Below are 27,165 nucleotides of genomic sequence, written 5' to 3'. Positions count from 1 at the left end.
ATAAGCATACAATTAGTTCAGTCAGAATTTTCAACTTATTTTAACGAGACTTAAAAGTTCAGGTCCCACAATTTGAGCATCTGGGCATGCAATCCCAGTGCCTAGGTATCTTTGTATGGGTCTAATTTAAACACAGAAACAGAATTAAATTTTTAGGGTGGCTAACAACAGTTACGAATCTACATTTAAATGATCATTTATGAAACAAGGACTAATAAGAGCAGTGTCATAACCCCATTCATCTTCTCACGTGATTTCCATTCTACATCTGATTTTAGAGTAGTTGCATATGTAGAAAATACTAAAGACCAAGGAATTTGACAGGCATCTGGAGTCTGTAGATCAGAAGACAGCACTAAAGCAAAGTACCATGGGGGTAGTGGAGCAGGAGAAGATGGGGAAAACTGGCTGAATGTCTTATGAGAGCACAGGTTATGAAATTAATGTTTGGTTTATCATCAGCTGATTATGGCAAGAACCAGGGTGAAGCACCCAAAAGTGGAGAGCTGGTAGTGACCTTGGGCTCAGCCTTCAATCAAACACTGGAAGGACTGTGAGGGAACAAGCACAGTTCAGCAGTGATCATAGTTAAGGTTCTCCTCCTTGCAGAATATGATCTGTAATAGTAACCCACAGTTAACTACCTGTCTTAAGGAAGACGAATGATTTATTTATTTATTGCAGAGATGGAAGTCAGAAAAAGCTCGCATGGGAAACCTCCAAAGAAGTAAAAATGTATTTAAAGTGATGGTGCTAAAAACGAGTCTGATGTATGGGAAAGCAACATATAAACTGAGGATTGTGATGTCACAGAAAGAGAAGAGAAATCTCCAGGACAGTAAAAGCTATAGAAGCAAGGAAGACAACTAAATTTCAGAGGTCTTCTCACTACTTAATCTGTTTAACCAGCAAAACATAAATAGAAAAGGAGAATCAGAACACCATGAAGACATAAAAATATTTCTCTTAACTAGCTTTAGCACAAAAAGAATCTTGCCATTTCACAGGTACTGAGAGAATGGTCTGCCCAACACCTATTCAAATACAGTAAAATATCCCCCAAACAGAGACAGCTGCTGTTTTCAGTGAATTTGCATTAAAATTTAGGACCAGACAAGGCTGACAAAGATTTCCAAGAGAAGTTATTAAAATAAATTTTATTTAAATACAGGCATATGTTTAAAAGGAATGGGAAAAGGCCAAAGGATGATCCAACTTAAAACCAGCTTAAAAGGCAGGTGTTATGGATTGGCCTGGAAATTGTGCATCACAGTCCATTTCACTGGATCTGTCTGAGTCTACAAGAGAGAGATCTAGATGTGTTCTGCTGACTGAGCAGGGCAAGGCAGCAGAGAGAAGGAGCTGAAAGTCTGGCTCTGGCTGAGTCTTCTTTACGTCACTATCAAGCTGAGTAGTTAAAAACACATCAGCTCCTCTTCCCAGTGCAGCATGAAGCTAAACAAGCACGGCATCTGTAAGGAGGAGTGAAAGTCTCCTGTCCTACACGTAGGACCTGCCAAACCAAGCACACGCGGTTATCATTTCGGCAGCGTTGAAAAGCCCTTTGATCCAAGTGCCATCTAAGGATCTGCTAATGAAATAATCTAAATTGACTCCAAACACGGCAGGATGGGTGTTGAGAGCAGGGAGTTCTAAGTTGCTGTCAAAACTAAAGTGCTTGTCAGGCCACACCTGGAACTGTGTGTTGAGTTTTGGCCCACACGGCATCAGAGAGACGTGGATGGGCTGGAGAAGGGCCATAAAAACAGGGAAGCCTGACATATCAGAAAAGGCTGAGAGAACTGGGTTTGTTCAGCCCTGAAAAAAAGAATGCTTAGGGAAGACCTTATCACCATGTTCTAGTATTTAAAGGGTGTCTATTGAGAAGGTAGACTCTCCCTTTTTACAAGGAGTCATATGGAGAAGTTGAGGGATAATGGGTACAAGTAATCCTGGGGAGATTCCAATTAGACACAAGAAGACAAATTTTTCACAATAAGAACGTTCAGCCATTGGAATAATCTCCCCAGTAAGTGATGGATTCCCCAACTTTGGGCACCACTAATATTCAGCTGGACAGAGTGCTGGGCCATCTTGTCCAGACAGTGCCTTTGCCAAAAAAGGTTGGATCCTTGAGGTCCCCTTCCAACCTGAAGACCTTGGTTTCAGTAAACAGTCTAGGAAGAGGTGTCCCAGGGGAAGAAGCTCCAAAACCATTTGTATATTTCTTTTTAAATACTTGGGGAAAAAAAAGTGGGCACGTAACATGGTATAGGTGATAGAGGACTGCACGGTCAAAATGGTGTAACTTTGGAAAACCTCAGAGTTTCTCGGTGCATCTTTGCAATGGGCAGTTCAGGAACAGAGTGGCATTCAAATTTCATGAAAATGAGGGCCACAACATCCGAAAAATAAACAGCTTAACGTTACTAGAGAACTACACACTAAAAAGTCTGAAAATTAATTCCCATGTCTCACGTTCAGGTAACCTAAGTGTGTGGATAACATCTCCCCACTGTAACAGCACTCTAAATAAAAAGAAATGGCACGACCAAGAGAAGTACCAGTACACACTGCCTTCCAGCAAGCAAGAAGTAAACCCACCACTATTACATTAATTACCCTCTTTTTTTTTTTTTTTTCAATTTTTAGTTTTGGCTGCTGCAGATCAAAGGATCCCACAACATTTTACGGACAGAGCTATTTGTTTCACGGGAAGAAATTAGCAAAAAGAAGACAATTGTCAGGAAAACTCTATAAACGACAGGAGATAGCACACATGCAGCAAGAGGATTTTCCACTGGCCTTTCTCGTAATCAGTGAGACAAAAGTCCCAAGGAGAAACCACAGTGTAACAGCATAACACACAGGAGCCCTAACAAATAAGATGTAAACAAAAGGTCTTGTGCATAAAGAGAATTACTAAACCAAAAATTTACATTAAAGAATGAAATTTTTCTTTAAATATCTGCCCAGAAAACAATGTTTATATCTATAGAAGATAAACAAGAGACACTTTTTATCATATACATAAAAGAAAAAAATTTCATGATAGAGCAATAGACAGAGAAGCATCTTTTATGAAGAATAATAAAAAAATCAATGTACTTCATTTATGTAAGACTACTTCCTATCAAAAAATAAATCATAAATAATGCTGAAATTACCTCAGCAACTACATAATTATATTTCATCCGTATAATTTGCTTTTGTCACAACACAACAAACCACAAGCAGGTGATTCACAGATAAGTTCCATGAAAGGCCAAGATGTATGAATCTCATCTAAGAATATGAGAGCTGCTATGCTTTCAGTAGTATAAATGATTTAGACCAGCACAGACTGAGCAACACAAGTAACAGGCAAAGTTTTTAAACTCTGTGTGTAGATCCTCAGGCTCATACAATACACTTAATTGGATGGAATATATGGAATATACATGGAATATATGTCAGTTTAGGCACCGTAACTCTCCACAGATATACAAAAAATTCTGAAGCTAACTGGAAAAAAAGTGTTCAGAAAAAACCCCACTGAATTTATTTCAGATCCTGTGTTGTCTGGCAGTTGTTTAACTTCAGATAAATAATTGTTGAGGGGGAAAAAAAGAAACAACCAAACAACCCTGCAGAAACTAAAAAGTACATTCACAATTTGCAGCAGTAATTCAACTCTCACCAGAGGCATATGACAGGACATAAGGAGAAATACATTTCACACAGGTTTACAGCAGTATATTCTAGAGGACTCTGTGATTTTGGAGTTGCAGCAAGAGCACTCCTTTGTTTTAAGCACATAGTGAAAACAGTACTTGATGCACAGAAGTTTTCCTGGGAACTTTTTTTGTATTGCACAAGTGGGAGTCTCAACTCTCTTTAAAAACAGAAGAGCAGAAGTGTTTCCTATTATGATCTTTTCAAGCAGAATAAGTGAAGAGTTATGGCAAGTTCATGCCACTTCTAAGATGTTTAACACAAAGTATCATAATTGTCACTTAATGGGTCAGGGAACAAAGACAGACTTGTCTCGGTGGTGTTGTCTGTTCTCTATAGATCACACTTATTTTCCTTTCATATTTAGGAAATGTAATTATGTCTAATTCAAACTACAAGAGAGAATAATTACACAAAGCCATTTTTTTCTTTATAGTTAATCCTCTGAATATTTTATTTGCCAAGGCATACAATTTTCCAAAAAGAAAACATTAACTTATGTGGCCCGTATGGAATTTATTTAATTATAGGATATTCCAATATGGTTCCCTGCAATTTATTATGTTAATTAGTTAGATTATGTGTGAAACACTTCATAATGAGCCCATTCCTTTACTGTAGATGTATTTTTTAAAATCCTTCTAATGAACCATTTTTCTGCATTTATGAAAGATAACTTGCCTTTGTAGTTTAAACAACATACCATTTGTATCAGCATAGACTTGCTAAAGGTTTTGAGAAGTGCAAACCGCCTTTTTTATGAGACTGCAATATCCTTACTAAAACTAAACACTGCAGTAATTGGAGAATATTGTAATTGGAGAATATTGTAATTGGAGAATACTGTGTATTTGATACCATAACCAACTCCTATACTACTTTAGGAGTAAGTGCAATATTATTGATTGCAACTTGGGGGGGTGGAAGGAAAAGACCTCCAATCATTCTTAAACCAGGAGGGCAGAAGAGGATTAAAAGAAAGCCTTTAATAATCAGCATGTGCAAATCTCTTGGAAATGAGCCAACAAGCTGGATCAACGTGGATTTTTGCAAGAAAGAAAGTTACTGTTTGCTTCCTACAAGCTAACAACAAGTCATGACTACTGTGTGTGAGCAGGACAACACATCACTGAATGTAAAACCTCTTTCATCACATCATCTTAAGAATATGTTTTCCAAGAGTCCTAAGGTACCTTCTCACTTGAAACTCCATTTGTTAGGTTTCATATTCAGGGAGGGGGTGTCAGTGAGCTGGAGTGTGTTGTGGGTGGGATTGAAGGGAGAAAAGGGGCAGATGAGTTTTTAGTGGGGTTCTGTGACAGGCAAACTGACCAGGAAGATGGAATGGATGAGGGCCTCTACAGACAGACAGAAGCAGCCTCATATTCACAAGACCTGGCTTTCATGGGGGACTTCAATCACACTATTCTGTTGGAGGGACAACACAGAAGGGGCAATCCAGGAGGTTCCCGGAATGAGTTGATGATAAATTCCTTCTCCGAGTGATAGAGGGGTCAACAGAGAGAGGTGTTATGCTGGACCTTGTTCTCATCAAGAAGGAGAGGGTGGTAGTGAATGTGAGGCTCAAGGGCAGCCTTGGCTTGACCTTTCACTCCACGAAGTGGTAGAGATCAAGATCCTGAGGGCAATGAGGAGGCTGCACAGCAAGCTCAATACCCTGGACTCAGGAGAGCAGACTTTGTCCTCCTCTGGAATCTGCCTGATAAAATGCCATGAGACAAAGCCCTGAAGGGAAGAGTAGCCCGTGAAAGCTGGTTGGTATTCAAGGATCACCTCTTCCAAGTTCAGGAGCAATGCATCCCAGTGAAGTGCAAGTCAGGCAAAAATGACATGAGGTCTGTGTGGATGAACAGGGAGCTCCTGGACAAACTCAGACACAAAAAGGAAGCCTACAGATGGTGGAAGCAAGGACAGGTAACCTGGAAAGAATAGAGAATAATTGTTTGAGCAGCCAGGGATCAGGTTAGGAAAAGCTAAAGCCATGATAGAATTAAATCTGGCCAGGGATGTCAGGTAAACAGGAAAAGCTTATGTAGGTAAATCAGTGATAAAAGGAAGACTAGGGAGGAAGGAAGGAAACAGGAGACCTGATTATATGGGATAAGGAGGAAGTTTTTTTTCCTCAACAAGTTTTTTGCCTTGATCCTGGCTGGCAAGTGCTCCAACCACGCTGTTCAAGTCAGGGAAGGCAAAGGCAGGGACTGGGAGAATGAAGAATCACCTACTGTAGAAGACAAATCGGGATTTGAGACAATTTAAGGAATGCATGAGTCCATGGGACCTGATGAGATAAATCCATGGGTCCCAAGGGAATTGGAGGATGAAATTTCTGAGCCACTATCCATCATATTTAGGAAGTCATGCCAGTCCAGGGAAGTTTATCAAGACTGGAAAAGGGGAAACATAATTCTCATTTTTAAAAAGAAAAAACAGGAAGTTATAGGTGGTGGAGGACAGAGAAAGAGTTTTAAAAAGGTCTGCTGCTCAATGATGAGGACAATGGAAGCTCAACACAAAAAAAAATCCACAAAGAAATTCAAGCTGAATCAGCCTCTGCCCTTAGATCCTTAATGGTTTTCCCTATGTGTCATCTGAAAATATACTAACACTGCAGAATCAGTGATGTTGGACCAAAAGTCACATTTAAGTCCGTTTCCAATTATTATCTTACCATTTATATTCATTTTGCCTTAATGGAGCACTGTTAGAGCACTGTAAAGAATTCTGCTGTGGTCACATACATTCCAAAGACTTGACAGGCAGACAGCTGCAGAAGCTCTATGTACATTTCAGATGACCTATGTTTTTCTGATCAACATATACTGATGTAGTAATAATCAATGCAGGCAGAGGAGAAGGTATCAGAGCATATTCCAAGCAACTAAGCCTGTGTTGATGTCCTCCAACTGTTGCATTCAAGTCACACTTGCCTCCACATATCGATCTTCTTAAGATCTTTATAATTTATGTTAAACCTGTTGGCTTAACTGCTGTTAACAAACCAAGAAAGTTCAGGACTACAGCGTTGTTTATCCCTGGAAGTACAATGGAAATATGCTACATGTCAAAGCAAACTTTGCACAGCTAGTAACAGACCTTGCATCTCATGCAAATGCCGTGAGTTTTGGCTGCACTTGAGATTTTGCCAGCACTAGGAACACCAAACCTAACAGCAAATCAGTAAAAATTACCAGCAAAACCCTCCCACCAAAAAACACCCACGAGAAATCGCAGCTGTGTTTCATAAGGTATAAGCAAAATCCAAACCTAATTTCTCTCCAGGTCTTCAAGCAACTGATTCCTTAATATTGCATTTTGTACATCTCCATACTAAAGTAGCACAAAACCAGAAAGGTAATCTTTGCAAAGCTGGTTATTTAGATGTCTTCCTGGGTTATGAAGTACAGGAAATGTGAAAAATAAAATAACCAACATAGGTAGTTTAGAATATTTACAGTCTTTCACTTTAATAAAATGACTCACATGCTTGCTCCTGAATGACTGCTCAGTGAAGAAACCCTCCAGTGTATGTTCCTTTAGCAGATATCCTTGAAGAAAAACCACACAATAAATTTGCCAGGCTAAGAAGGTATGTGTGAGTCCAACCATAGGTTTTTTTCAAACAGAATTAACATCCTAAATGTTCCTGTACAGCAAGAAGAAGACTTTCTCACTATCCCCTGGATCACACCGAGGCACTAGCAGCAAGAAGAAGGATGACTGTCTAAACTGTCACCATCACTTCCTCAGAGATCTCCCACGATGATGCTCCCTAGCAGGTCACAGCTGAGAGCACACCATGGACTAATGGTTTAGTTCTCATTAAAAGTTCTTAGAATATCATTAAAGGCTCTCTGACAGTGAGCCTTTAAAGCACCTTATCTTGCTTTAATGCTCTTTAGAGAAGAATTAAATAGGACTAATACATTCACAATGAACTTTATATGAATAGTTCAAGAATGCCTATATTATGCTTCATTTGCTTTTTTTCAGAGAGCAAAGCAGTGACCAAATATAGATCATATAAAACATACCCAGTTCCCAGCACTAAATATCACAGCTTGTACTTCACAACTTCTCTCAGCATTTCCTCATGACCTAACAACCATCTCTCCTCTGTGGCCTGTACCTTATCTCCCCATCTGCACAGTGCACACCATCACAGCAGGGAATTTTGGGCTGTGACACGCTGTGAATGGCAGGAGTTGAAGCGCTCCAGATCAGTTCTGTGTAAACCTTGACAAGTCTCCCCTGAAAAAAAAAAAAAAACCACAACCAAAAACCTGTGTACCAAGTCACAGAGTTCCTCAGTTTCTTAGCTCCAAGTCTTATAATACTGTGATAGTTTTAATTTAAATGATTGGTGATGAACAAGTATTCTTTCCACGTGTATTGTGCACTTCAACACACGACTGACAGTTTCAAAAACTCATGCATTAAAATGATTGTCTAGCTGTGTATTTAAACAATTAAGTCATCATTAATTCAGTAAATGCTTTTAGAAATTACAAAAGAATCCTTTCCCACGACATACATCGATATGATATTTGTCTAACTAGTTGATCTGCTTATTATGCACTAATATAATGCTTTCTTAAAATATGTAGCAGTAAAATGCACAAAGGAACAAAGTTACCCTCTGTGATAATTTGATACGATAATTTTCAAAATCCTGGCGTGCCAAACTAACTAAAAAGACCTTAGTGCCACCACAGGACCTCCCAACTCACTTGGCACCAAAGGGTTAACCTCACACATTTAATATCCTACCTCAAACAAGAACAATTGCAGCAAGAACCAAGGGCTTATGGTAGCCTTAGTCAGACCATGCTACTTCCTCAGAACACAACAGTAAAAAAGCCATGCAAATGGAGATGAATGGAGCACAAGCCACCGAGGTAATTAAAAATGTATTTTCCATCTCCTAGTAATTGAATTGTGTACAAGCTGCAAGTTAATGAGGTCATCTACCCTCGAGCACTGACAGGAAAGCAGGAATAATTATCTTTCAATTTTTTCTTATGTAGCAATTAATTTTAACCATTCGCCTACACCCCACTCCCACTTCCCTCGTTCCAGTCAGTCAAAGTCGCGGCTAAGCCGAATTGACAAGCAATTGATACGGAGCCGCCGAGGCGGGCAAGGTAATCAAGGGGCTGCAGCTGTTGAGGGCTAAGAGCTTCCAGGTGAACGTCACCTGAGATTTTGCATTCTGCCACTCGGAGGGCTTGGGACACACAGCAGTGCCTGACGGCACATCTGGTGCCAGGTGGGCAGGGAGGGGACATCGCTGATTCGGGAAGGGAACAGAAGGGTGGACAAGGATTGATGAATGGACAAGACTCGAAACAAAAATGTCTTTTTTTTTTTAGGGCTCATCTACTATCACTGAGTATCGCAAATTACAGCTGCATTTAAAAAAAAAATCAATCAAAGTATGATGTCTTGGCTTTTAACTCAAAAACCAATAAGACTCAAACCCTTGTGATGCCTCCTGTAACTATCTGACGTGGACTTCAGCAACTCTACACTTAAAAGGAACTAAGGATGTGCCAAATCAAACCTGAGAGAGCAAGACACAAAGAGGAGTTTGGCACTTTGACCTGTGGACCGAGGCCTTGCGAGCTCTGTGCAGATGTCCACATTTATAGCTGGGTTTGCAATCTCTGTGGGTCTCCCTTTGACCTGCACCATCTCTCAGCAGCTAAAATGAGCAGTTCCATTCACAAAAAAAAAAAAAACAAAAAAAAAACTAGGAGGCTTTTAACAAGGACAACACCACGATGTAACAAATTCACTTAATTCAAGCATTTCACTGACATGATTAAAATCAAAGGAAGGAGGCCTAAGTGTTTGGTTATCAATACAACTCCTACCTTTCCTCCTTCAGTTAAGTCTACAAATGCTGTCAGCACATTGCCTGCTGGATGGACTGCACAAAGGTGGCCATGTGAGCCCACACCACATGACAGCTTTGTCCCCACGTGCCAGTGTACTTCGAGCTGTCCCAGCTGCACTCAGGTTAAATTACTTCTGCAATTTCTAATTACTAATTTTTGGCTGGCAGTTTTAGAATGCAGCCCTTTCCCAACAGCAAGAATTCCGATTCAGATGCTCGCTCTTTCATGAATTATGACACTGATTGGGTCTTACTCTCCTGGTTGAGCAGAGTAGCAAGCCTGCCTGACAGGTAAAAGCCCTTTGCATTTGCAAGATATCTTAAAAAGCCTTTCTCATATGCACTACTGCAACTGGAGAGAAACACTATAAAAATGGTAGAAATTCTTCTGTGTTGGCAGTGGTGTAAACAGAGAAGAAATCTTGGACCTTTGGAGCAGACTCCAAGTCCACAATCCATCTGCCTCCTCCTAATACTCTTGCAAGCCAATTCAAGGAGTTGCTCCAAAGTTGATTGTATGCATTTCAGAAGTTTCCAACAAATGTGTTTCCCTTCAGATGAGTGAAACTTTCAAAGCAAAGTTCTGTAGAAAAGGTAACAGGAGTTAGTCCTTAGTGGTTTTGCTTCATTAGAAATGCAAATATTGGTTATTGTGTGGGTGAAAGTGGGCAACACCTGGAAAAGGGGTACATATAAAGGTCACCTCAGCTTCAGTATAAAATTAGCATCAGGAATGAAATCCAAGGCAAGCAAATGCCAACATGTACACACTGGAGGGAAAAGGAGTCGACACTTTCTTTTGAGCATGTGAAGAATATATCAACACTTGCAGTGAAGTAATACAGTAATAGCAATAATTTCTATACATTTATTTTATCACCTAACTTTCTATGCACTTTGCAACAATCTCCTACTCTTTTTCCAACTGATGCTGCATTTCACAGTCTAAAAGCTGTTGAGATAAATATAAATAGACCAGTAAGTGGAAAATAAGGAGTTTGTTTCTCCTGAAATGAAGATCAATTTTTGCTTTTAGCAGACTTCATGATCTCAATTTCTCATGTTGTAGGAAGATGCCTGATTCAAACCTGTAGCATGTGCACAGAGAAACCCATTCAGAAATATGAGTAAAATGAGTTCTCACCAGAAAAGTTTATGCCTTTTACATTTCCTTCAATATTGAGTAGCACCCAAGAGACTAAAAATTGAATCAGTATCTAGTCTAAGAAATCACAAATGAAAACAAAGGCACTGACTCCCACTTAGTCAACCAGAAATAAATATTCTCGTGCAATCACAAAACGAAACCCAAAATTTCTTCTCAGATTTGAAACAACAATTAAAAAATCCCAATCAAGAAAAAACAAAATTCAGCTTCTCCCAACCTGGGACAGTTGGGAACGCTGATGACGAGTCCAGATGAAAAGCCATCAGTTACAGTATCAGAGGAAAGCACATCCACAAAGATAGTGTTCATCACTCATAATTAAATTCATTTGAAAACATGGACATGATGGAAAGACACGAATTGTACTACAAAGACAAAATCATTCTCGGTGGTTAGTTAAGTGTTGTCAGTCAATCCCAACCATTTCACAGCCAGCTTTCTCTCTGTAATGGCAGATTAAACTTGGCAGACTTGATGGGGCGTAATAAACTTCATGTAGCTACCACTCCTCCTCTTTTTGCACAGCTAGGGCATGTTCATCCCTTCAGGTTTACTCCAGAAAGCCCAGATAAAACAAGAAGATCAGTTGCCATGTCCTCTGGAGGTTCTCCTGCTCTCATTAGAAGGGGGAGTTCAAATACATGTGCACAAACCAAGGAAGTTGCTTGATCCTCTCTCCTGCCTCTGAAGTGCAGAAGGACAGAGGAATGAAGTGCTTGCTCAAACAGTGCCAGCCATCAAAGAGCGAAGGCTTAAATAAAAGGTTATCATTATGCAGCTGCTTCTGTTCTGAACACATACAACGTTCTGCTGGGCCAGATAAATGGTCCATCCTGGGAAGCATCCTGTCTCCCACCAAGGGAAAAAGCTCTCATAAGAGCAGGTAGCCTTAATCATTTTCTGTGGTTTGTTTTCCTTGCATCTCCCAGCATCCAAAACTGTCTTGGCATATTTCTAGTGCCCATCCCTGCTTAATCCTTTCACTACCTGTTTATAAACACCTTGTCCAATCTGAGTACTCCCTTCTTGAACCTGTAAATACTGTCTCTGAAACTTTCTATGGCAATTGTTTTTAGATTTTATTACCCACTGCATTAATGCTTTCTCTGCTCGCTTGTCTTCTGATTTGTTTAAAATTCTCACATTATGGCAACCAAGTGTCCCTTTCCCTGATCTGCATCTACCACAAACTGATCCCAAAGTAAAAACACCAGGAGGTTACTCCTGAAGCTCAGTATAAACCTCAAAATGATTTGAAAAGGACAGGGAGAAAAGAAGAAAGGAAGGAAAAAAAAAAGAAAAAAGAAAAAAAAGGAAGAATAATTCTTGCCATCAGAAGCAAACACCTTGCCTTAGTTGTAAGAGAGTTTTAACTGAAATCCAAGATGATACTACCTTCTTACATTCAGCGATTTAAAAACCTCCAGATTTACCACAGACTTATTTACCACTAATGATAAACTGACTTGAGTTATATGACACCAAAATTACATGAAAAATAATTAAAAAACCCCATTAAAATGTTTTGGGGGCTTTTCCCTTTTTTGTTACAACTTCTTGTTGCAACACACAGTTCTGTGTGAATTTTATGTCTGCTTTCCCTAAATCCAAGTTTTCAGATTTGGATTAATCCTCCTTTTCTACCATTCCCACAGTGTAGGTCTGAATGAAGAATTAGCCACGGAGTCACCACTTAAACTCCAAAAGTAAAAGCCTTTCTTGAATCAAACCAGGGTCAGCTTGTTTGGGTTAACCTTGAGAAAGAGAACCACACCTACCTCAACACACATCAAAGTGGCTACCAAAAAACCTCTGTGATCAGGAGAATTCATGCAGCAAATACAACTCAAAAAAAGCAGGCTAAATGCTTCCTCTTAAAAAAACCCAGAAACCTAAAACTTAGATACCATTCTGAAATGAACCACAGCCAGAATACAAAGACAGAAATGACACGAAACACTTTAGTCTAGAAAAGCATCTGGAGTAATGTAATTGTTTTGCTTCACAATCAAAAGGTTCTTGCACACAAGTTGAAATCATGCTTAGATGATGGAGCATAAAGGAATTTATGTTCCCACCACACTGCAAGCAAGACACATTGCCACAGACACACAGGAATAATTACACATTGGCACGATTTTGTTTAAATACAACCTCTTCTTTCCAACAACTATTTGCACAGTAGAGCTGATATGATTTAAAGTCTGAAGGCATCAACACAAACTATCCCGAACATGTAAGACAAACACATAAGATAAATCCAAACTTTGATTTTGCCTCAAATTGGATAAGCAAAGTGCCACTATGAAAGGTAGAACTTTTCATACATCCACCTCAGGCTCTTTTAAGTGCAACTGCTTTTGGTCTAGCATAAGTTCTGCAGCGTGAACTGAGAAAATTTCTCAGCATCCCTGTCTGTTTGGCTCTACCACATTCCTTAGGGGATATTCTTCCTGTTACTCTGAGAATGCTAAAAGAAGCAACCTATTCAGTGCATTACCTTTTCTTGTGGGAATACTTAAGAGCCCCAGCCCTGCACAGAAATGTGCATCCCTAAACTGCCAGTCTGCAAGAGAACATGTTCCCAATTCACAGGCATGTCCAACCTAAGCTTTAAAATTCAGCTTTGAGTTTTCCATTTACAGTATTTAATTTCTGACAACTGATGCTAGCAACTTTTAACTTGAGACAGGTCAAGTCACAGAATCACAGAATCATCAGGTTTGGAAGAGGTCTGTGGAGATCATCCAGTCCAACATCCCTGCTAAGTCAGGGTCACCTAGAGAAGGTGACACAGGAACATATCCAGCTCAGTTTGGAGTGTCTCCAGAAGGGGAGATTTCACAGCCTCCTTGGGCAGTGCTCTCTCACCCTCAATGGAAAGAAATTCTTCCTCATGTTGAGGTGGAACTACTTGTGTTTTAGTTTATGGCCGTTGATGATTGTCCTGCCTCTGGGTGCCACTGAAAAGAGTCTGGAGCCGTCCTCTTGACACCTGCCTTTGGGATATTTTTATGTATTGCTGAGATCCCCTCTCAGTCTTCTCTTCTCCAGACTAACCAGGCCTAGGTCCCACACTCTCCTGTCATGGGAGAGATGCCCCAGATCCCTCATCATTGTGAGATCTTAAAAGAACCCTGGCCCCTTTCAGTAAACAGCATATAAAGTTACTACACAAATCCGGGGGTCCACAGCAGTCTATACAATGGCTCTGGGAGATCCAGGTATGAAGAAAATTAAATGAGGTATAAATCACAGCACTGAAGTTGTCTCTAGGGCAAGGGATCCATTTCAATGATCCTAATGACATTTACTGGGGGTCCTTGACAATCCTGATGGTTATCTCCAGTTGTTTAACTATCAGATCAGGGTTATTCTATAGGATCTTGCTAAGATCTCATAGAAGAGGTTGCTGACTGTGCTAGTCCACAATAATACTAAAAAAAACCCCAACAATTTATATTCTTTGTTGTCAATACTATTTTGATATCAAAAGCACCATCATTTGAAGGTATTTCCATTCACCAGCTGGCTCAGTGTTGATTTCTCATCCCACTCTCCACTAATTACACATGAAAACTAGAGAATACACAGAAGTGAAAAAAGCAAAAATGGAAGATTTCAATAGATGTTCAGGTTGTAATCTATGACAACAGCATGAATTTCTGCTTAGAGCAATGGGGAAATTCTGCTACCTCCAGACACCATGATTAAAATACTGCATATTACTTCAGCTAAGTCAATTTTCTTAAATTGAAAACTCCAAAGTAACAGAAGCTTCATTAAAAATTTTTGTGAAGGGCAGTTGTTCCTACCTATCCTGAGATTGGAATAGAAGTCACGTATGGTTGGTTACAGCAGGCTTAATATTCCCTCAAAGATTCTACACAAGGCAAGTGCCTCTTGGCATCAACACTGATTTACTTGGATTGTTTTTTTATTTTACTTTTTTATTAAATGTCCTTCCTCCAATCTCACCTCATAACTGAAACACCTTGATATGAAGGAATTCCTTAGATATAATTACCTGAGAGAAGAAAAGTGATTTTAATTTCTAATGTATAGGTACAGATTATTTACTGAGTTGAAACACCAGAACTTGTATCACCAGATGAGATATATGGTTCCTCACAAACTATGCTTTGGAATTCTGATCAGTAGAAATCATACATTTCATACCTTCATTCTGTTCACATCCAAATAAGGCATTTAGCAACCAAATCTTAACTGAACAAAATTCTAAGATGCTCTTAAGATTTTGTGTCCTTTCAAAATAGTTCTTTGTCCTTATCCAGTAGCACCCCTTGGCTCTTCAGAACAGTTACTCAGTAAACAGCTCTTAAATTCTGCCTGAGAAACTCAACCAGTACAGACAAGCAGCTGGTTTGCTTCCTCTCTGTACCTCTTAATCTCTCCATGGAAATTTCAACTGTAAGTGAAAAATCACAGCTCATCACAGTAGTGGCTTTTCTGACACAAGCACGTGCCCACAATGGACTGGTCAGTGAGCCCTCTGGGTCTGCCCAGAGAACAGAAACCAGAATGTTTTTTTCAGTCTTCAACTAAATCAAAATTAAAGATACAGTCTTTTCAGCTCACTCCTAACAGCTGACCTTCTCAAGACAGTGAAGCATTCTCCTCTTCCGAGTCCAAGATCAGCCAAACCCTCCCCTTCCTCCAGCAGCAGTAACTGCAAGTGTATCTAGAAAAGAATGACCCCCTGACAAAGTCTGCTAGCTGAGGTGCTGGAGCAGTGAGTCTGCATTCCTACAGCTCTCCTCCTGCTCCCTGTGGCCACATAATTCAGTATGGCCTAAGAAAGATCCCAATCACCTCTTCGTAGTTCATGAACCCTGCTGCACTTGCCTCCTCTGACAATCAAATTTCCACCTCTTTCACCTAGAGGACTTGCACTGTGAATTAAAATGTGACTTTCTTTCTTCCAGTAAAAGAGAAGAGGAAATCAGAACTAGTCTTCCCCTAGGTCCTTCCCTTCCCCCCACCCCCCAGTTTATGTGGCACAGACCAGCCTGCAATAATCAAACCAGAGCCATTTAGTGTATAGTCTAGTCTTGCTGTGACTAATAGGATGATTGGTTGTATAGCTTCTTTATGGTTGTTCATTATATCACCCTTACATAAAGTAATTTAATTTCAGGGGGATAATTAGGGTATTTCTAATCTAACTGATAGTCTGAATGAAATGAGATTCTCAGAGGGAGATTTGTGTACCAGGAGATTGGTGACCTCCGGCCCCAATTTTCACACAATGTATTAAGCTGACAGCCTGACTTCCAAGCCCTGCTGCACCGGCTCTTCACCGCTTGTGCAGATCTGTGTGCTGCAGACAGCAACTCTGAACGAGGCTCTTCCATCCAAAATCCAAAAATTATTAAATGAAGGCGTCATATTTTGTTTGAATTACAGAAAAATAATCCAGCCCATCATTCACTGGGTGGAAATGCAGCACTGCTATTAATCTGCCACGCAAAGCATGGAACTGAACTCTTGATTTTAGACTGAGCCCTGCAACATCCAACATGTACTGCATTCACTTGATCAGCACGTACGCTTTTGTCAGCATTCAAAAGAAAATCCTCCCAAACTTGTTTCCTGAAAACATACACCAAAGTCGAAGAAAGCAGCTGCTGTGCCACTAGAAAACTGAATCAATTGTATTTGCAAACCAAAAAAATCCAAGTTTTTCTACCTTTTGCTGCAACCTGTAGTTGTCAAGCAGACCAGACTACCTGGCTGGTTAAAGCCCTCTGTGTCTTCACTGACTCTTACATACCAGCACAGCTCTGGCATATTCCTTCCCCACACCTGTACAATTCTGTCCTGGCTCAGACCAATCCAGCCCTCTGAGTGCAGCAAAAGCCTCTTTCCTTCAGTTCAGTGGGGACTGAGTCTGGCTGCTGTAACTGAGACCTTCCTCATCATACCTGCAGCGCTGTCCCTGCGGTTGCACATTCCTCTGTTGATCCTTGCCTTTTCCAAGGATGATACTCTTGAACACCAGAAGCCCTCACCCCTAGACCTTTGAAATTATTTCCTAGTGGTTAGTAAACCTCTTCAACCTCAGCAGCTTAGCCTTTAATCCTAAGAGCTAATAGAAATAGAAAAGGCCCCACAAACCGAGGAGAACGCTTTGCTTTGTCATGTAATTTGTTTTCAGTGCTCCAATATTTGATTTAAAGACTGCAAATAAGTTATATGAGCTTTCAGGCTTCTTTGCCCCAGGCTAACATAAACACCTCAAACAAGGGACTGAAAACATGGCTCAAAGTCCTTCTTTTCCAGACAGGCAGAGTGAAATCCTGTACACAGTGAAGTCAGAGTTCACACTAACTTCAAAAACATCACAATTTCACTCACTTCTCTATAGTTACACACAAATAATCAATACACAGTGTCAAATATATATATTGTATCTATCAAATATATATATTGTGTGTCTATATATGCCCATTTAGCATGTATATATATATATATGTATATACACAAATCTACTGATTTTTTTTCCTATTTCAGCATAACAAAGCATAATTTAATCAAAACAAGTACACTTATTTTATGGAAAAAACCCACAACACAAACCTCAAAATTTATGCTTGAGCATGGAAGAAAATATATAATCTATAGTGATATATAATCTATAATGATATATAGTATAGTATTTTATACCTCAACACTTAAAACAATAGAGTTCATACAGGGAAAATTATTTTCAAGAAATTATTCTGCAATTAGCACCTTTTAAAGACAGTTATGTCACTTTTAAATAGCAAGCCCCAATGAACTGCCAGATACTACAGCTAAATAAGGTCCTTTAAAGAACAGCTACATGAAAAATCAGTGTGAGGATCACGATTCTGTGTACATCCATAATTTAAACCCATTGGTAGGAGGGATAAATTCAGCATAAGAGCCCACCTCCATCTTTATTTCACTCAGTCTCTCACCTTAGATTTTTCAGTAATAGTCATTTGTTTTGGGGTTTTTTTTTGGTTGGTTTGTTTGGTTTGGTTTTTTTTTAATTATTATTATTTTTATTTTTTCACAAAGCCTTGCATTTGCAGCTATTTCCGTGGGAATTTGTAGTTAGAAAGTCACTAACCTGTAATATGGTAGTGGCCTTTTTACAAAAGTAGCAGCCTGGTCAAGGCCTATTTAGGAGACTCTGCAGTTCATGGTTCATTGACCTTAAAAAAGGAATAAACCATTATAGTTCAATGGGCCAATATGGAGTCCCCACACAAGAACGAAAGGGTTTATATATTAGAGATGACAAAGGGCCGATTTCTACTTTTTGCATATCACCAACTTATTTTTAAACAGATTTGCAGAAGAAGACAGTGTCAATCAAGAGTTGTTTTAAAATAATATATTATTTTACAGCATCTTCATCAGTTGGCTGTCTTAAGATTTGACAAAATATTATTCTTGGTCAAAGGAAATAAAAATTAACTGCTTGCAACACTTGCAAATAATCTTACATTAAGTGATTGCCCAAAACATAGAATACTTTGTAACGTAAATGAATTTTACGTTAAATGCTGAAAGCTTAGAAGGGAAAACCAAAAGCAATTACATTATTATATTTGTGTATTTAATAGAACTGACAATGAATAGTACTGGATTCTGTTCCAGTTCTGTATCTGCCATCAAGTCTACACAACCCAGGATTCATCTGTACTTTGGATGAGTTTTCACTGCTAAAGTCTCACTAACTCTCCTTTAGAATCTGACATCCTCGTGAAGTGTTATAGACACACTTCTAATTTAAGGATTTGATTCTCAAAAAAGTTAAGTGTTAAGGAGTACACTTAATTTGAGCATTTAATGCTAACATACACAGCACAGAAATTGTATCTGCAGGAAGATGCATGTCTACTCTGTTGCACAGGCTCATCATTTTACATGCACAACACAAACAACTGCCCTGAAGTTTTAGCAACAAGTTCCTCTCCTCCAGCTGAGAGCCTTTCAGCACAACTCTGTTGCCTTCCTTCTTTTCTGAACCCTTTCAAAACCCTGCTGAAACCCAGAACTGAATTTCTTATGCTTTTAAGAGAAATAAAAAGATGGAGCAACTCTGTGGTGACCTGAAAATCGGGTATTTTTCTAGAAAGATAAGGGACAAGTAAGAGAGGACCACATTATCTATTTTTATTCAAACAACTTTCTGCTGGACTGAACCATGCTTTGTGTACAAGTCAAGCTAGAGCTACAAGGAAAATCTGAGCTGGAAAAAGGAAAGCAGAGTTATTCAAACATTTGGCTAATAAAGCACATCTTGAAACCTGGGTACTTCAATAGCCCCTGTACACAAGTTCAAAAAAGTTCCTCAGTTCCCTTCCTAAAAGCTGAAGGTACTCAGCAGCTCTCAAATGATGGTTCACTGCCTCCCTGGAGCTTGTCCCTTGTCCCTGAAAAGGCACTCAAAGCATTTTAAATAAATAGCACAAAGTTATCTTTTTTTGTGTTACTAGTAAGTTATGCCCTGATATCAAACTGAGAAAGAGCACACAAAAAACACCTCCCCTCTCCTTAAAAAAAAAAAAAAAAAATCCTTAAAAAAAATAAAATCCTTATTCTTAGTACAGCTAATAGAGTGACAAATTGCTATGGTATAGTATGGAATGTCAGGGAAAGAGAAGACACATCTACTTTCACGTATTTCAGCAATATTCAAACCACGCCAGCATTAACAATGATACACTTCAATCACAAGAAGCCTTACTAAAGCTCCCCTTTAAAAGCTACAAATGCTATGAAGACATTGTTATAAAATTGCTTTATTTCTTACCCACTATATTACTGCCACCAAATAAAAATACTTCAACTGTTTCAGGAAAATTTTTGAACTAGCATCACTGTCGGCACTGTTTGGAGGTGGGAGATGAACAGAAGGGAAGGGGAAAATAAAACCAGTTGAATTTTAGGCAAAAATCACCCTTACATAACTTTTACTAATCAAGTAATCTACTGAAAATTTTACTTTAGCATTCTACCCTTTTTTTTTTCCCCCTACCGAATTTTATTTATGGTTTGTACTTAAACACTGTACAGTATTAAAGTACTCTATAAAATTACTCCAGCATTGTTCTGAACAAGATACCCAAAGAGAACTGCAAATCATACATTTGTTCAGTGCTGAAAGCACTCAAGATTCTCCAGGAAGATGTTATCTATAGAGGTGTGTTATATAAAACTAATTAACTACATAGTAATTGAGTAACTACACGGTAAACTTTGTCACCACATTTCAGCACAACCCATGTAACTAAATTACAGTAATTATCCAGCATTGCAATGAAAGCAGAAGTTTAAAAAACTAGACAAATGTACAGTCCACTACAAAATTCATACATCATTCACACTTTGTGCTGTATCATGGCCTTGCTGTTTGTCTTTTTTTTTTTCCTGGGAACAGTAATTGTTTACCTTGTTTCATCCGTTGTCTCCAGTGATTATTGGAATCACGTTTCTAGGGTAAACAAGGTGAAAAAAACACCCCTCTTTCCGATTGTCCCGTTTTCTGTCAGGAAGGTTTGAAGCAAAATAGGCCTCCCAATAAGTTTTCTAATCCAGATAAGCAGGGCTAAGATATCTGACAGCTGTTTCACGCTCTTCATCATCATCTGAAACAATCAGTACGCATTAGAGAGTACTTTTCCCTTTACAAAGGTGATAATTAGATAACAAGCTGAGATTAAAGTAATTACAGTTAGACAGCTGGCAAGGCAGCACAGTCATGTTGAAATATTGTTGATACTTCAGCATCTGGTTCTAATAACAGCACAGGCTAAAAGATTTTACATTAATTACAGAACGTAATTTAATATAAACATATTTAATTACAATTGATGAGCGATAAACTGTTCAAGAATGACTTAACCCCTTACATATGTCAAAATGATTGGAATTTCATATATATCCTTCTGCTTTAAGAGCAAGCTAGAGTCAGCACGAAAGGTTAGGAATCTTCATTTTTAAGAAAGGGCTCTAACTGGAAAGGTGAATTATTGATATATTATTTAAATCTAATTTAAAAACACATTTAAACTGACAGCACACTACAGAATTCAGGACTGGCTCCAGTAAGACGTTCAGGCAAAATTGCAGCTAAGCCCAAAATTACTACCTCAAAAGTTCCATAGCAGCTGCCACCCAACCCCGAGGCATCCACAGCTCCCTGGTGCCTGAGCATCCCAAGGATGCTCTTTGATCTTATCAAAGCCAGGCAACACAGAGGCTCTGCTCCTTCCTAAGCCATTTTGGATCCAGATGCAAAGGCCTGCTCCAAGAGTAGTGATGGATGTAAGAGCCCTCCTGTGTATTTTGAAGAAGCCACTGGATGAGACACCAAACAGTTCCAGTAGTGTAGCTGGTCGACCCTCAGAGGTGCTGAACCTAACCATGAACTTTCTGCATCACACTCACTCTTGTGCTCCTCTGATCTGGTCAGCATTGTAATTTCCTGTACATACCCAGGCAAAACCATTTTGGGCAGGGAAGGTCCTGACAAGGTCACTACAGCTTAAAAAAATTGCATCAGTGGCAAAGGACGGCAGAAATGAGACAGGCTAATTCCTCTGACAAACAGGAAGAAAATGAAGCCTGATGGCTTGGGAATGCATTTTACTCACCAACTTTTTAAGGATGCCAGGGATCCCGTTGGTCTGTTCAGCCTGGAGGAGAGAAGATTGAAGGGAGACCTCATTGTGGTCTTCAACAACCTTGTGAGGGGAAGAGGAGGGGCAGGTACCGATTTCTTCACTCTCGTGACCAAGGACAAGACTCGAGGAAACAGCTGGAGCTGTGTGAGGAGAAGTTTAGGTTGGATATCAGGAAAAGAGTGGTTGAACACTGGAACAGGCTCCCCAGGGCAGTGGTCACAGCACCGAGCCTGACAGCATCCAAGAAGCGTTTGGATGATGCTCTCAGGCACAGGGTGTGACTCCTGGGGTGTCCTGTGCAGGGCCAGGAGTTGGACGCAGTGATCCTGATGAATGCCTTCCAACTCAGCATATTCTGTGATTCTATGATCATGGTCTGGCCATGCATGTGTATAAAAAGAGCCTCTGGGCTCCTGCCTGACACTCCATCTCAGCAAACTCTTTGTGCCTTTAGTTTTTAGTCTCTCCTCACAGGAATATTTTCATGTTTGCATCCAAAAAAGCCAAAGCTTTGGATCTGACTGATACCAATCCATTTAAAAATAAAAACCTTCTGACATCTGGGACTTTTTCATTTGAAAGGATCAAAAAAAACCCCAACAAACTAGACAAGAGATGGCATGCAACACAAGTAATAAAAATTGATAAATGTGCCCTAATCATGATGCAGAAACCCATTAAGGGTTATTGGGCCAAACATGTATTAGCATTGGTTTTCATAAAGAAATAAAGTCAGAAAACTGAAATTAAGATGAGCTTAAAAGACAGTATATGTTCTCCAACATAATTTGGCTCTTTTTTTCCTGAAAATGTAACTTCCCCCCCCCATCTTCGAACAGGCAAGAAAGAAATCATCCTGCTGCTTTAGGAAAGAAACAGAAAAATTAACCTTAAGACACTGATGTAAACAAAACATAATTCTCTTTCCCAGGCCAACCATCATTACAGCTATACAGAGAACACAGGATATTTTCGTAGCACACCTTACCTAGTGCTGACCCTTGGCATCTGCAGTGCAGAGCCTACATGCTGCTTAGGCAGTTCTGGTTAGCTCAGACCTTGCAGTGTGTTCAGCCAGCTGTGATATTTCTGTTGAGAAAAATAATCTTTTATGAGCCTGCTCCCCCAGACCCCCCTCAAAATAAAACAGGCATCTAGGATATCACCTCATAGTGTACAGGGCTGTTGAAAGCAAACAAGCAAATAAAAGAAGCAGAGATCCTGTAAGGTGATGTATTTAAAAATAGATAAATAAATAAAATGATACGTTTAAAATATTATACTTGAGAGAATGTCAGGGAGCATGCTCAGGCGTCTTAGTACCATTATTAAAAGAATTGTAACATCTCTTACAGGTACTTGGTCAGCAGAGGAAATGAACACCTTTTGGAAATTGATGAGCACTTTCAATTTTTATTTAAAAGCTTCTGTACAAATCTAGCCCTTTCTTTCAAGCAGGTTCAGCAAATGATAACGGATTTCTTCAAAATAATTCATGTCAATCTATTTGCTCCAAACTTCTTTGGGAAGATAATACAACATACAATATCTTACACTCCCCTGGGTAAAGATACGTAGAAAAACAGCAACAGATACCTGTGCTGTAAAACAAACAGCTACCATTGATGAGATGCTCAGAATAACAAGCCCTTTGGAAAGATCAGACTAAGAACTGAGTAGGCTGCCATACAATCAATTCGAGAGAAATCATTAAGAGCCTAATTTTCTCCACACCTCTTTCCTTATTTTCTATTCACTCTGTTTAAACTCCTGGACAAATGAGTCATTCCACAGATATAGCAAAATGAAGTATAGTGAGTGCTATCTACTTGTATTCCTGTAGTCAATTATTTTCTATTATTTTTATTCTCTTATGAATCTAACAGCCTCTTACCAATTTTAACAATTTTAATCTGTCCAGCAGATTTTTTCCTATCACAACTACTGTTTTTCATTGTTTCTGCCAAAAAGTCTCTAGACTTTTGTCCTAGTCTGGGATTCAGCACCATCAGTGATGTCAACAGAAGTGACACTAACTTGTTATTGCATCAACACAGTGCATTAAATCATTTTCTTTGCAAGGTCTTCTTTCAGCTCTACAAAGAAAAGTTCTGAAATAATTTTAAACATTTTAAGCTTACATGAGGTAAAATTAATCCCAAGTAAACCAGAATACCGTTGGTGGAAAGCAATTCAGTAGAGGACAAATATTAAGTGATGAGTTTACTGTGTCTTCAAGGTTTCCATTTGTAAGATTTTAAACTGAGCAGTAACAAAAAAAAACAGTATGTGTCAAAAGTGATTTCTAGATAACACTTCCACAGAAGGATTAAATATGTGGTCTGAACAAACTGACAACTTTGATGAACAAATTTTGATGAACTTCTTTCACTTACTCCTCAATTTCTTGTCATTTGTCATTTCAAAAGAGATCCAGGTCAAGAGAATGTTATTTTCATTCCATATTTTGGGGCTTCACATTTATTAGCTAAAAATAAAAATAAAAATTAAAAAAGTAGTAAAAAAATCAATTTCCAGGTCAAGATCACTCTCATTAGTTCATTTAAGGCCCCAACCCTGCCCCTGGGCACAGAGAGGCCTCTGAGGATAAAAGTATCTGCATTATACCATTTTAAATTGTGCTGTGCAGAGTCACTAAGGTTCTTAAGCACACTTGGCTTTTTAAACACAAATATATACACAGAGCAGTTGGGTGTGCAGTGGTGTTCCATCACAAGATGACGCATGAAAATAACCTGCCATACTAGCTAGGTTTTGCTTCCTGGACAATTTAATATTCATGCATAATAAAAGAGAAACAACATTCATCAACACATTTAACTTTGCTACACCCCTGTACCTTTTAAAATTAAAAAAGTTATCTTTAGGCACAAAATTTTGTGCAATAATTAAGGAAGTGTCTTTTACAACAGTGTTGTGTTTTCCTTTACGTCACCTCCAGCCAGTTAAAAGCAAATATGTTGAGAAATCCTCTTGCAAGATGTAGGAAATCCTCTGTTTTTTAATGTGTGTCCTCGTAGCACTTGAGACATAAGTGCTAAGTATGAAAACCAGAATTGTTCCATGGCCAAAAGGCACTCGTTTCAACCCAAAAGGCACTCGTTTCAACCTTAATTCCTAAATCTTGTGTAAGCACTGTCTGGTCTGTGTGAATTGAGTGCCATATGCCACAGATATCCTTCTAGGAATACTCAAACTACCCTGGATGTTTCTGTATGAGCTGTGGATGAATAAAGTTCCACATATAGACAATGATAATTCAAGTGCTTATGGCCATACCTCAGCAAGATCTGTCATAAGAAAGAGTACAACACATGCAAAAGATTTTGCTGAGTGCCTTTCTGTGTCGTTTTTAAACCAAACAATTTCATAGATCCTGCTTAGACTGTGGGCACAGACATCTGAGCAGGCACAAAGCAAATCTTACCCCTGGCAGGTGTAATAGGAGAAAAAAAGCTGAAAAGTAAAAAGAGGGAAGAACTGCTTACACTGCATCTACTGCAGAAATTCTAACAGAGGTGTCACACCATCAAAATACCATTTCATGGTACACTGCCATGGCAAGCAAAGCAAGAGCTTGTTCCTGTGTGTCCAGAGCTGTTGCTCCTTAAAGTGCTGCCAGTACGGCTGTCTGTGGGGTCACAGCACAAACCCACCTCTAAAATGATTCAGGTTAGGAAAAAAAAAATGAGGGGAGTTCTTTGGATCACAGATTGTTCTGGCTTACTGACAGTCACAGCATCCTTTTTGCCACACAACTGCTAGTCAAAAGCAGCAGAGCAGAAGCAAGAGCAGAGGGAACCTCCTCTGCCAAAGCAGCACTTCATGAATGGACCACTTCAGTCTCCTTGTGGATTCAATCCGCTGCTTTAGCATCCTTCAAATCCTGTCAGTGAGGTGTAACCTAACACCCAAGTGTGAGATAGATATCCTGTATTACTTTGAAATCCCCCATGTAAATAAATATACATGCTAATCCCCATGGGGACACACACGCACCTGATCAGGTAATGCTTGGTAATAGTGTCAAAGTAGCTGTGATGGACAGCACTGTTCACGTTTTGATCACTAACCCTCCTCTCACTTGGATTGGTAAGAAGTAAGCACAGGGAGCATGTATGCTATCAATTACAGTCCTTGATTTCACAAACTAGTCGTGTTTCTGTGCACTGGTCCCAGAAATCATTGTAAAAGTCTCGTTGTTCTAATTAACATCAACACAATTCTATATTAAACTAAAAGAGAAAAAAGAGAATGATGTAGTAAACTTTGGCAACACACTTTTAGTAGTTTATGGAGAAACAATCACAGGTCTCAGCTACGTAACTGGTACAGTTAAGCTGATGAAAATCCTCTATAGTATATACAAAAGGTTTAGCAACACATTTATGTAACAGCTAAGAGAGTAACAGCACCATCTTCTCACACTTCAGTATATCCTGATATCAGAACAACCTGAAACCAAGAACATTCACTATCAGATGGCTTTATGTTCATGCCTCTAATACATCAATCGACTTCCAAGCTAAATATTTTGCACCCCTCTCTTCTCACTCCTCCATACACTTATTGACTTTCTTCTGGCACTATTCACCCCTGCTCTCATTCTGGCTGAGAAAGGACAGTTTGTTTTGCCACTCATTATTTCTCATACCTCATGTAGCCAACTCTTACACACAATACACAAAACACAACTATATATCCAAAAAAAAAAAGGCAGCCAAAGATCAAAGATTCGACCCTATATTTCCTCTTCCATACTCAGCCTTTTCTTTTTCTAATCTACTTGTGTCTTTCTAATCCTTTACATTTTACTTCACGTTCTTCACCCACTGCTGCCTCCCATTTAATCTCTGCTTACAGAGTTTAAACACATAGGGCAAACCAGCGCCTCGATTTTGTCCTCCTCTCTTTTTTTAATAAAAACAGAAAACCTCATCCAAATAAAGAAAAAAAAAAAGAAACCTGAAAACCACATCTGCTCCACGAAGCACTCCAGATGCAGTGCCTACTGGCCGTGCTGCAATTGTTCTGTGCAACTGCTCATGCCTCTTTAGAGCTGATGCTTCAGGGCAGAAACCCCTTTGTCTGGCACATCCACCTTTAGTGAATCGCGGTGCACCCTTGGAGGTGAACACAGGGCACTTTGATGCAGGTTAAAACAAACAAACAAACAAACAAGCAACAAAAACACGCAAAAAAAACCCTACACGAGCAAAGCCATCCCAACTCATACAAACCAGGCCATAAGAATAGATGTAAATTAAAATCTGGGCTCTGGTAAAGGAATGTAAACGCTTCCCCTACACTGGAGAGATTTCAGATGGGCAAAGGCTATTTACAGTCATTAAATCCAACACAGTTGAGGAGTAAGAGGTGATTTAAAATATTTGAGGGGAGAAGAGGTTGAGTTGAGATCCAAATGTCCCCAAATTTTGAAGGAGTTCAATTCTGTATCATTGCCTTGCATTCCATGGTCATTCCGTGATAATTCCCAGTGCACGCGGGTTCCTCACTGGGAGGTTTGGGATTTTTTTTTCTGCACAGAATACATGAGTAATCAAGTCCATCTGCAGGGACAGAACTTCCATTTCATTCCTTAGCATTTAAAATAGACCAGGACTCCAGGTGGGATTTTTAAAAGAGGCGATATTTAA

At 39.3% G+C, this 27,165-nt stretch overlaps 1 long non-coding RNA gene across 1 annotated transcript; it reads right to left on the bottom strand.

The window, feature by feature from the left end:
• Nucleotides 1–20,258: 20,258 nt before the first annotated feature.
• LOC126651308 (uncharacterized) lies at nucleotides 20,259–22,577 on the bottom strand. Its single transcript, XR_007631624.1, has 3 exons — nucleotides 22,476–22,577; nucleotides 21,458–21,627; nucleotides 20,259–20,449 (listed from the first exon to the last, which is right to left on the bottom strand). It is a non-coding gene; the product is annotated as an uncharacterized LOC126651308 (long non-coding RNA).
• Between the last annotated feature and the right edge of the window lie 4,588 nt (nucleotides 22,578–27,165).

The sequence above is a fragment of the Myiozetetes cayanensis genome, unplaced genomic scaffold (genome assembly GCF_022539395.1).
Source record: "Myiozetetes cayanensis isolate MyiCay16 unplaced genomic scaffold, myiCay2020 scf6-25, whole genome shotgun sequence".
NCBI lineage: Eukaryota > Metazoa > Chordata > Aves > Passeriformes > Tyrannidae > Myiozetetes > Myiozetetes cayanensis.
This window is presented reverse-complemented; position numbering and strand designations above follow the sequence as displayed.